Source organism: Echiichthys vipera (genome assembly GCF_963691815.1).
Source record: "Echiichthys vipera genome assembly, chromosome: 3".
In the NCBI taxonomy this organism is placed as follows: Eukaryota; Metazoa; Chordata; class Actinopteri; order Perciformes; family Trachinidae; genus Echiichthys; species Echiichthys vipera.
The window spans coordinates 3357709-3369805 of NC_139828.1; positions in this window are offsets into that span (position 1 = coordinate 3357709).

A 12097-nucleotide genomic window follows, 5' to 3' on the forward strand; every position below is an offset into this window, starting at 1 on the left:
TAAATTGCTGACACCGGACCACTAAAAAGAATGTCTGAAGCCAAGTCTCAGTCTCAGGATGATTAATTTGTTTTTTTATTTGTAACATGAAAGAAAAGGAAATCTATTTTCCAAGGTTCCAGGCTCATCACATTATCTGCAGAAGGCTCTGTATGATTGAAGCACCATCATCTGTTTGGAAAGGAATAATAGACCATTTAAAAAAAGGTCTTCTGCCCTCGGTAGGTGTAGAGCTAAACACACATTCAGTGGGCCAAGTTTTACTGGAAGTTTTTATTTATAAATCTATCGGACTTCTGCCTACACACGTGTGGAAACCACAGGCGATATGGGCTGCCTGCTCAGGACATCACACAGATGCAGGTCCAGAGAGTCAGAACTGAACTGGATAAATGGGCTTTTAAATGTTCTCCCCCTGCTGGACATTAGAGAGAATGCAGCTTTAAGTGGAGTCTTCTCCTGCTGGACATTAGAGAGAATACAGCTTTAAGTGGAATCTCCTCCTGCTGGACATTAGAGAGAATGCAGCTTTAAGTGGAGTCTTCTCCTGCTGGACATTAGAGAGAATACAGCTTTAAGTGGAATCTCCTCCTGCTGGACATTAGAGAGAATGCAGCTTTAAGTGGAGTCTCTCCCTGCTGGACATTAGAGAGAATGCAGCTTTAAGTGGAGTATCCTCCTGCTGGACATTAGAGAGAATGCAGCTTTAAGTGGAGTCTCCTCCTGCTGGACATTAGAGAAAATGCAGCTTTAAGTGGAGTCTCCTCCTGCTGGACATTAGAGAGAATGCAGCTTTAAGTGGAGTCTCCTCCTGCTGGACATTAGAGAGAATGCAGCTTTAAGTGGAGTCACCTCCTGCTGGACATTAGAGAGAATGTAGCTTTAAGTGGAGTCTCCTCCTGCTGGACATTAGAGAGAATGCAGCTTTAAGTGGAGTCTCCCCCTGCTGGACATTAGAGAGAATGCAGCTTTAAGTGGAGTCTCCTCCTGCTGGACATTAGAGAGAATGCAGCTTTAAGTGGAGTCTCCTCCTGCTGGACATTAGAGAGAATGCAGCTTTAAGTGGAGTCTCCTCCTGCTGGACATTAGAGAGAATGCAGCTTTAAGTGGAGTCTCCTCCTGCTGGACATTAGAGAGAACGCAGCTTTAAGTGGAGTCTCCTCCTGCTGGACATTAGAGAGAATGCAGCTTTAAGTGGAGTCTCCTCCTGCTGGACATTAGAGAGAATGCAGCTTTAAGTGGAGTCTCCTCCTGCTGGACATTAGAGAGAATGCAGCTTTAAGTGGAGTCTCCTCCTGCTGGACATTAGAGAGAATGCAGCTTTAAGTGGAGTCTCCTCCTGCTGGACATGAGAGAGAATGCAGCTTTAAGTGGAGTCTCCTCCTGCTGGACATTAGAGAGAATGCAGCTTTAAGTGGAGTCTCCCCCTGCTGGACATTAGAGAGAATGCAGCTTTAAGTGGAGTCTCCTCCTGCTGGACATTAGAGAGAATGCAGCTTTAAGGCACTGTGGTGCTTTGGGTTCACCTCTCAGACCCTAGAGTGTGCGTCCACTTCTAACAGTCTAAGGTGCGGACAGCAAACATCTTTCACTTGAGTCTGTGCTCGTCAGTGCTCTGTGCTCGTCCTGACTCCTAACCTCGGTCAGGACTAATGACAGAAAAAAAACAGACTCTTTATTCTGGAGGGTTCCTCTCAGTCAGCGGGGACAGACCTGCTGCTGCTGCTGCTGCTGCTGCCGTCGGTCCTTGTGAAGATAACGCTGATGGTGTTTCTTTTTTAATGATGCCGTTGTTGTGAGAGCAGCTCCACTGTGGTTGGGGTTAGGGCATTGAGGACACGTAGCAGTGATGCTGCAGAGTTCTGTGTTTGGACTCAACAAAAATACAAATAAAACACAGGAAACTTTCCAGTGTAGCTGAGCAAAGTGTTTCCGATCACATTCAAACTCTGTGCTCATTCTACAACAGGAGGGAAATTGCATGACCTTTCATTTTCCCATCTGGTCTTTGATACAAAGGCAGATAACCTGGCTGTAGTAGGATGCCCGAACCACCTCAACTGGCTGTTTCCTCAGGAGGGGGCTGGAGTCTCCCTTAGAGAGAGGGGGAGAAGTTCAGCATCCGTGAGGAACTCGGAGTAGAGCCGCTGCTCCTTTGCGTTGAAAGGAGCCAGTTGAGGTGGTTCAGGATCATCTGGTAAGGATGAACCCTGGGTGCCTCCCTAGGGAGGTGTTCCAGGCACGTCCAGCTGGGAGGAGGCCTCGGGGAAGACCCAGGACCAGGTGGAGAGATTAGATCTCCACACTGGCCTGGGAACGCCTCAGGATCCCCCAGTTAGAGCTGGTTAATGTGGCCCGGGAAAGGGAAGTTTGGGGTCCCCTGCTAAAGCTGCTGCCCCTGAGACCCGACCCCAGATAAGAGGCTGAAGATGAGATGAGATCACAAACTGACTGTCCTTATTTCACTTTCCCTCAGTTGTATTTGGCAATGACAATAAAGGCGTTCTACTCTATTCTTTCTATTATTTTATTTGTATTATATTTGATCTTTCTATCAATGCTATCCACACCATCTTTGACTGTCTGGGTCGGAACATATAAAAGCTCTTTGTTGGAATAATTGCACATAGTGTAATCTCATATTCACTCCAATTGCCTTTACATATAAACTAACATTACTCGGTGTGTGTGTGTGTGTGTGTGTGTGTGTGTGTGTGTGAGCAGCTAATTTGTGCAGAGTTGTTGTTGCAGGTAGAAGAAATCAGATAATGGCTGCTGATGAGTCACCAAAGAGGCGTCTGTGCAAAAACAGGAACTGCTCATCTGTTTAAAGACAGAACATGTTTCAAGGACGAGCAACATGTGCCCCCTCTCCCTTACAGCTGTAACTCATGAAGATGATGAATTGAGCAACATGTGAAGAGTTGCAGTTGTGTGTCCCCTCTCCCTTACAGCTATGACTCATATTGTAACTAGGGTCGAACTAAAGGAAATAAAGAGAGAGGGCTCAGCAGAGTGTGTTTCAGAGCGGTAGGAGATCGTAACTGAACGCATCTCTGTCCGTTCTCCTTGCGAGTAAAACATAGAACTCTTGTCTTTCTCTCTTTTGTTATGTTTTGGATGTTCTGGGTTGCTTGAACCTGACACTCTTCACAGCTGGACACTTCAAACGTCTCGGTGAGATCTTTAGCGAAACGCTCCTCGCGTATCAACGTAACATCAAAACCCCACAGCAGTTTCAGATCAGTTAGACTTAAACAGACTCACTTTACCTCGACTGTATCGTTTCTATTCGGCCTAAAGGTTATTTTAAGGGTAAACACTCTGCAGAACACAGACACCAAGAGAAGAAAGTTAATGGATTGTAGTTAAACGTAAAGAATAAATTGACAAACTGAGCTGCACTTGTGCGGTGATTTTTCTTATTTAAGACCTTGTTTTTTAGGGTGGCACGGGGGTGCGGTGGTAAGCACTATCGCCTCACAGCGAGAGGGTTCTTGTTGGAGTTTGCATGTTTTCCCCGTGTCTGCGTGGGTTTTCTCCGGGTTCTCCGGTTTCCTCCCACAGTCCAAAGACGTGCAGGTGTTGGGTTCATTGATGACTCTAAATCACCCGTAGGTGTGAATGGTTGTCTGTCTCTGTTCGTCTCTATGTGTCCTGTGATAGACTGGCGTCCTGTCCAGGGTGGACCCCGCCTCACGCCCGATGTCAGCTGGGATCGGCTCCAGTCCCCCCCCCACGACCCCGACAGGGACAAGAGGTTGAAGATGAATGAAGATGAGACCTTGTTTCTTAACATTACTTTTCAAAATCAGAGTTGTTACAAATAAAGAAGAGGCGCAACAAACAAGGAACATGTAAATATCAGAGAATTGCCTTCAGCGAAGTCATCAAAGGAGGTCATTTAAAAGTCAACCTGGCTTAACAGCAATAGGAAATACTGAACGTTGCATAATAATGACTAATATCATTCAAATTATCTTCACAAAATGTCTCCTCATGAATTCCAGGAGGCAGTCTGAAGGTTATCGCGCCCTGTGTGGCGATTAAAGCGCCCGTGGAAGGAGCCATCAACGGCACCGATCTCCCAGTCAGACGCCTGACGTCAGGAGGACGGGGACGGACCTTCACAAAGGACAACGGGGACACGTGGGCATGCTGGTGATGCACACATGTAGTGCGTGTATGCAAATGTCATGTTGCAGTCACGTGAAATGACGACGGAGAGTCCCCGCACCTCCTTCAGAGTAGGACTCTAATTCTACCTGCTCGTCAACTCGATGAAGAACCAGAGGCTCAATCAAGCGTCTGTGTCTTACTTTGTCCCAGGGCTGTAATTTAGTATTGAGTCCCCGGGCTAATCATCCGGCCACAGCTGGTCACACTCTGACATCAGTGGCCTTTTGTCTCTGCTGAGCAACAGGCTGCATAATGGATCTTTCACACCTCACGCGGTTTAAACCGAACTCGCCACCGAGAGCAGGAGTCCTGGAAGACTGCAGTCCCTCCACCTGAAGTTTACCACGTGCAGAATATTAAAGTGATTTTCACGAGCAAGGTCCAAACCCTCAACTACAAGTGTTTAATGTTTTATTAGAGGGAAAACATAATCAATGTGCAAGGTTTGAATCGCAATAACTGCTTTTTCCGGTTGTGAGGAAGCTTCAATAGGGACTCGGCCGTAGCATCCAGGTATGACGGTCCAGGTAAGGAGCTTACGTGGAGGACAGGAGGAGAGAGGACGAGACGGAGAGGGTGGGGGGGAGGGATGCAGACTACGAAAGGGGGACAGGAGGAGTGGGTTAGGTGGGTATGTTAACCCAAATCACAAGGTCCCCTAAACCCCCTTTAATCTCCCTTTTCATTCATTTATCTTCAGCCTCTTGTCCCTGTCGGGGTCGCGGGGGGCCGGAGCCGATCCCAGCTGACATCGGGCGTGAGGCGGGGTCCACCCTGGACAGGACGCCAGTCTATCGCAGGGCACACATCATAAGAAAGATGTTTGGAAGGAAAAGACTGATGATTTGGTCCTGCCAGGTCAGTGACGGTCAGACTGATTGTTTTCATAGAACGGGTTCTTCCGCGTTGACACGTGTACGAGTTCTGATACGTTTTTGCAAAATAGATCATCAGTGTCTCTGTGGAAACTTCTCTTCAATCCAATGCCAGTCATAATTTTTTGGTTTACATTACTGAACAGATATTATACATTTGAATGCATTGATTCAGCGTGAACATGTATGTAGGTATGTTGTGTAAGCTTTATACGATGTAACAATGTGTTGTTCTCTTTGAGTGGAAAGTATCAGACACGGTGATTGAGACACGGAGACAGACCTTCTGTGTGGAGTTTGCGTGTTGTCCCCGTGTCTGCGTGGGTTTTCTCCGGGTTCTCCGGTTTCCTCCCACAGTCCAAAGACGTGCAGGTGTTCGGTTCATTGATGACTCTAAATCACCCGTAGGTGTGAATGGTTGTCTGTCTCTGTTCGTCTCTATGTGTCCTGTGATAGACTGGCGTCCTGTCCAGGGTGGACCCCGCCTCACGCCCGATGTCAGCTGGGATCGGCTCCAGCCCCCCCGCGACCCCGACAGGGACAAGAGGCTGAAGATGAATGAATGAAGTATCAGAAGTCTTAGTTTGAGAGAGCGGCTTGTTCGATCTCGTTCAGCTTAACGTGCCGACTCTCGTCTTAAATCCGCTTCAGTCGGCCCTTACTCGCTCATTCGCTGTCGTTGCTCCACTAACGTTACTGCATGACAGCAAGATGAGCAGCAGGAAGAATACCATATCTGAACGCTCGACAGGCTGTGTGTGTCGAACACTAAAAAGAGTCGTTCAAAAAGATTTGTTTGGTCATTTTTTGCCTATCACTTTACGTCAGATCAGAAAATGCTTTAGTGTGTCGTTTTAAAGGACTTGGATAAGGGAAATATTTTGTTAAATTCTCAATAACTGTGGTGCTATGAGCCCATTCATCTCAATGGCCCCTGGTTGGATCGAGGGAGTCTGGGGTAGCAGTGTGCACGTTTGGACATCCTTACCAAGGGGCACTGAGTTGGAAAAGTTAAGATCCTGCACTTTGCGTCTTTAATAATGTGGATGCATCAACCCAGGATGGTCAAACATGATAACTGTGCACTGCAAAAAGGGGAATTCAAGTAATCCATAACATCTTATTTTAAGGAATATTCAATATTATTGTTTCCCATCAAATATAAATAATCTGCTCTGGATTTGTCTCAGTGAGATGAGTCGACAACAAACAAGTGGATTGATACAAAAGCAGGAAGTCTTTGCTGCTGAGGTCATTTTTGGGTTTTCAGAGAGGGACAGAGCTGCAGTGAGGGACAAGACTGAGAGCTGCCACCAGGCTGCATCCACACCTAATGATTGAAAGTGACACACAGAGCAGTGATGAAGTCCTGAAGTGCAGAGCTGATACGTGACACATCTGTTCCATCATTTTTCCGCTCCGGGTTCAGAGCCTCACAGCGTCTCTGCGGGCCGTACGGGGCAATGCAGCTGCACACAGCAGGTGTCCAGTGATAAACACACAACACACAAACACACACACGCACACACCAGACACACACTGTACTGAGGAATGCTGTTAGAAAGCCAGCATCAATCTACAAAGGAGCGGATTTGGACAAGCAGCAGGGGGCCAGGTCAAAGGTCAAACATGTCTGTTGACGCCACATCTTTACTCTATTCTCAACCGTCAGCATTACTCTTTTGCTTTATTCCTTTTTATCCTGTTCGAGCTGACTCAAATTCTCATTTCCATGTTATGAGTGCTTTGTGGAGTTTGACGTTAAACACGAACACAGTGCAGCGCGTACATGTGTGTCCTCATGCTCGCCCAACAAAGAAAACTAGGACGCGCTCTGAGGTCAGAAACTCCACAGGGTTCCCTTTGATTGGATGTTTCAGGCGAGGTCTTATTTTTGTAGTTTTCGTCATCATTTCTGATAGTTGATAACATTTCGCTCCTCAAAATTGGTGAAATTTGGAGAACGACATCACCACAGTAGAGTTCAACTTCAGCAACAGAAGAGCTCCATCCAAGCACGCTGTCTGCACATGTGACCGCGTATGCAGACCACAGACGTAGCCTCTCTGTCGAGGTCCGTTCTCTCAACTTGATCCAATCGTCCTCGCCTACGGGAGTCTCCATCTTGTCAGACTTGACTCCGCATCATTTCCTCTTACCAAAAAATGGCATGTATGTGACGTTGGGGGGAGGGAGCAACGTCCACCAGGCTGACGTTTACCTCTGAGGAGAAGTGAGGGCCAGAGGCTAGCTGTCACTCAAGATGCCACGCCCTTAATTATTCATAAACTTTAACTTCCAATAAAATAAAAACTAGCCCCTCCCCCTCAGTGTTGTCATGGAGATATGACCTAAACACACAGACTGAAATGTTCTTTTGTAAAATAAAGGTTGAGTTTCTCAGTAAAGTGAAGTAAACACTTGCTTGCTTGAAGGCGTCCGTCGAGTCCGGCAAAGACGTCATTTTACGCGTAGAAAAGGTGATGAAGTGGGTCGACACTTTCTGGGGGTTGCGCTAGCTGTGTTCTTCGGTGGCTGTGAAGTCCGATGTGGGACTTGCAGACGCGGTTGCAAATGTCCATCTTGAGCTGGTTGCTGGTTGCTGATGGCGTCGAGCGTGCTTCTCATCTGCTTTGCGTTCTAGATCTGACGTATAAATCCTGACGCCTCCTTCACAGGAAGTACGACAGAAGTAAACACACTGAATGAGAAAACCACAGAGACTATAAACCATCTGTTCCCTCAAAAGAGTGGACGGTGTATTCTCTGTTGTGTTCTCCCTCAAGTGGTTTGGGTCTTTTCAGACGGTTTTCTATTAATATTAAGTTGTTGTGAAAAGCTGCAATAAATCACCTCTTACATACAAACACGTCTCTGGTGGGACTCTGATAATAGAAGAATAGTTTGTTGTGATTTAAAGAGATTAACTGGGACATCAGGTGTGAAAAAAGAACAGTAAAATAGGACAGTGTGTCCCCAAGAGTCAAATATTCAGCTGCACTCTCCTTCTCTTCACTTACACTCCTGTACCATCGTATTGATCAGTAACCTTAATCTTGAAAACTGCAGCATGGTTCACTGACTGCTCAAACTCTTAAGATGATAAATGTTTTCCAACCATGTGAACAATCCTGTCTGAGTGCCAGATTTGTGAGGTATCGTTCTCTATGCTCCGCCGCCATTGGTTGAGTTCAGTTTTGTCCTCTCCTGGTGTTTCGTCTCATATTAGGGTAAACTCAAGTTAGAGGTGCATTAAGGGTACGTCCACAGGATCCAAAACAACCTTTCTTTTCTCTGTCGTTCTTAAAAGAGTTGTCCGTCCACACGGCCTCAACTCAGGAAGTATCTGCGTCCACATGAAACCAGTGAACCTGACTCCAGACGCTGTAGTACACATGCCAGGCCTGGAGGTGGCGCTGTAACTGCCACAGAAATACACCAACAACGCAGAAGGAGAGACGGGGAGACGCTGTGGAGAATCCAAACACCGGAGAGTTTCTCTCCAAATCCTCCTCCATCCTAGAGACAAACGTGTCCCTGTTTCTGGTCTTAGTGGAGACTTTGGTGCTGTTCTGGACTCTGATGCACCCATCACTCTGCAGTTAGTGTCCTCACTGAGCAGAGGGGGCTGCTGGGAGCCCCTTCACTCTGCAGTTAGTGTCCTCGCTGAGCAGAGGGTGCTGCTGGGAGCCCCTTCACTCTGCAGTTAGTGTCCTCACTGAGCAGAGGGTGCTGCTGGGAGCCCCTTCACTCTGCAGTTAGTGTCCTCACTGAGCAGAGGGTGCTGCTGGGAGCCCCTTCACTCTGCAGTTAGTGTCCTCACTGAGCAGAGGGGGCTGCTGGGAGCCCCTTCACTCTGCAGTTAGTGTCCTCACTGAGCAGAGGGTGCTGCTGGGAGCCCCTTCACTCTGCAGTTAGTGTCCTCACTGAGCAGAGGGTGCTGCTGGGAGCCCCTTCACTCTGCAGTTAGTGTCCTCACTGAGCAGAGGGTGCTGCTGGGAGCCCCTTCCCCGCCCCAAAGCACTCACAAACGGGCACTTTCTCACTACATTTAGAGACTTTTCACACCTTCTTAGCAACTTTGTTTATAAAAAGCCACTAGAGAGCAGTTTAGCCCCTTATTCAGAGCATAAACCAACTTTAACCCCCGAATCTCCTGCTTCATCCAATTTAGTTCTACCTATTTTTCGTACCTACTTTATTATAATTCTGATAATAAAATCAGGCTGTTGTGTCAAATTAGGTGTCAGATGATGATTAATTCAACTCTTTCTTTGCTTTCTGTTCACAAACATAGGGAGGAAAACCTTGGAGAGTTAGTTTCATCCTTTTGCAAAGACAAACAATACAAATGAACACTGTTTTTTTAACTTAGTGACTGATTGAGAGATATGTCGGGTCTGTTTGAATTTGTTGAATCCAACTGGAGCCACTTGACAGCAAATTCCCGGACTGCTCTTTGTTTCCAGTCATGGTTCCAGCAGACTGACTCCACATCCTGTCCTGAGTGTCCTCTGTGCGTGTGTGTGTGTGTGTGTGTGTGTGTGTGTGTGTGTGTGTGTGTGTGTGTGTGTGTGTGTGTGCGTGTGTGCGTGCGTGTGTGAGCGCGCTGCTCTGCGCCGCTGCAGCGCCCGTGCGCTCCGCTCCGCTCCGTCTCTGCCTGTCTTCAGAGAGGAGCGCACCTCCTTTGGCTCAGTCGCGTCCCGGCTCTCCTCCTGCGCGTAATGCGGACCTTCCTCTGCACCGGACACCGAGAGACACCGAGAACATTCACACGGCAGAGACGCGGCTCAGATCACGGACTGAAGGAACACCATCCTTGGACACGTCTGACACGATCTGATTGTTTTGCGCGTTGTTTCAAAGTGAACGAGAATGTTTCTGCACGGTGTGCTCACCTCCGGATGCTCGTGCTCGAAAAGGATGAGCGCATTACTTTACATGCATCTGTTCCTGCAGCTGGCGGCGTGGCAGACGGTGAGTCCGCGCGCAACACTCTGGGTGGGCATGCTGAGGTGTGTGATGGTGTGCGTGTGCAGGTGCAGGGGCTTTAACACTGAATTCCTTTTAGTTTTTTCATATTATTCATATTTTTTTTGCTTAGTCCTGCAAGTGTCCAGAACAAATCAGTGCATTTTGCTGCTTTTAAAGGTGTGATAGGACACAAAGGTGACGAGCATCATGTGTTGAAATCATAATTAATAACATGAGTGAGTTTGTTTGGGTCATCCTCCATTCGAGAGATTGGGTGTTCGATCCCCACCTCCCCCGGTCCACATGTCAAAGTGTCCTTGGGCAAGACACTGAACCCTGAATTGCTCGCCGTGCTGTGCATGGGTGTGTGAATGTGGTGTGAATGGTTAGATTAGATGGTCTGTAGATGTCCAACGCCATCAGTGTGAAAGCGCCTTGAGTCGTCAGAAGACTAGAAAGGCGCTTTATAAGTACAAGACCATTTACCATTATTATTAATAACCTGAGTGTTGACATAATGACTATACTAACTGTAAACACTATAATTGTTTATTTACTTGTGCTTTTCTCCTTGGTTGAATGTCATATTCATTACCGTAAACATGTGTTTGTATAAGTGTTTAATTATGTCCTATGGAGGAGTCAGTACAGACAGAGTTAACGACTGTATTTAAACAACTTAAGCACTTTTCTCTGTCATTTAGAATAAAGGCTTCATGTTATGGTGTTGGTCAGTTGCAGATGCATCCCAGATTCCAATGGAAGATAAAGTGATATAGTTGTTGCACATTCATGGACAGTTAAATATCATTTCAGGTGTAAACGCTCTCACAAACAGAAAACAGTCCAGATGAGGAGCAGCTTTCTGCGGACGTCGACCCGCTGGAACAGAATAGACTGACTTTAATGATCCCAGAGTGGGAAATGATTTTGTTACAGCAGCAATGAGTCAGCAAATAAAACACTTTGTACATAACATACATAGAATCCAATATATACATAGTGTATATATATATACAGTGCACAGTGTGCTATAAACAATAATAATATAAACAACAAAACAGTAGAGAGAGCAGACTTCTCTGTCAGGCAGAGGTGAGAGGGTTATTATATACATATTATATATACAGTATTATAATTATAATTATTATTATTATTATTATTATTATTATTATATACAGTGATGGAAAGACTTCCTGTATCTGTTGCTACGACAATGTGTCCTGTAATAGACTGGCGTCCTGTCCAGGGTGGACCCCGCCTCACGCCCAATGTCAGCTGAGATCGGCTCCAGCCCCCCCTCGACCCCGACAGGGACAAGAGGTTGAAGTTGAATGAATGAATGAATGAATGTTGCTACGACAGCGAAGCAGACTTTTGCCTTTTGCTTCATTAAAGTGTCCTAATGCGAAAATTCTCAACATCTGATGACTTAAACATAAACAAACAGGAGCAAGCAGAGCTAAAAACACGTGCACGTTTAAATAAACGTCTCCTGTGACTCCATTAACTGGACACTCACTTGACTCCTGCCCTTCCTGACGGACAGCAGCAAAGAGAGAGAGAGAGAAAGCATTAATATTCCTTTCTGCATTTGCACAAACAGCCGTGTGGCGTTCAGATAACGCCGACAATTCAGGGGGAAGAATGTTCCCAATTTGGTTCCATTTCATCCCGAGTTAAAACGTGGACTTAACAGCGTCACGGAGGCGTTCCTGCATCATCAGCTCACCTGAGAGTTCATCAATGTTGAATCACGTTGGAGGATTCAGTTCTGTGACGTCTCTCTCCGCACCTTAAAGGTCACTAATCGTCCTTCTTTTATTAGCTGCTTCCCCCGGAGACTCATTTTACCGTTTCATTATAGATTATCGCTCTCTCTGTGACAGCAGGACGGACGTGTAACGCCACTTTATTGACCCCCTGGATCACTGTGTTTGAGTCCAAAGCGATCACGACAGAAGTGATTAAGTGTGCACAGCATCCATATTTACACTATCTCCCCGTGTCTGCGTGGGTTTTCTCCGGGTTCTCCGGTTTCCTCCCACAGTCCAAAGACGTGCAGGTGT